Genomic DNA, 283 nt, shown 5'->3' with positions numbered 1-283 from the left:
CATTGGTATTTTGATGGGATTGCATTGGATCTGTAGATAACTTTGGGTAGTATGGACATTTTCACTATGTTGATTCTTCCAATCCACGAGCATGGGATATTTTTCCATCTTCTTGAATCCTCTCTAATTTCTCTCAGGAGTGGTTTGTAGTTCTTATTATAGAGATTTTTCACATCCTTGGTTAGCTCAATTCCTAAGTATTTTGTTTTTTTGGTGGCTATTGTAAATGGGCAGGCTTTCTTGATTTCTCTTTCTGCATGTTCACTATTGGAGAATAGAAATG

This window comes from Galeopterus variegatus, unplaced genomic scaffold, assembly GCF_000696425.1.
Source record: "Galeopterus variegatus unplaced genomic scaffold, G_variegatus-3.0.2 Scaffold413, whole genome shotgun sequence".
Classification (NCBI taxonomy): Eukaryota; Metazoa; Chordata; class Mammalia; order Dermoptera; family Cynocephalidae; genus Galeopterus; species Galeopterus variegatus.
The sequence above is the reverse complement of the archived record's forward strand: the minus strand, read 5'-3'. Positions refer to the sequence as shown.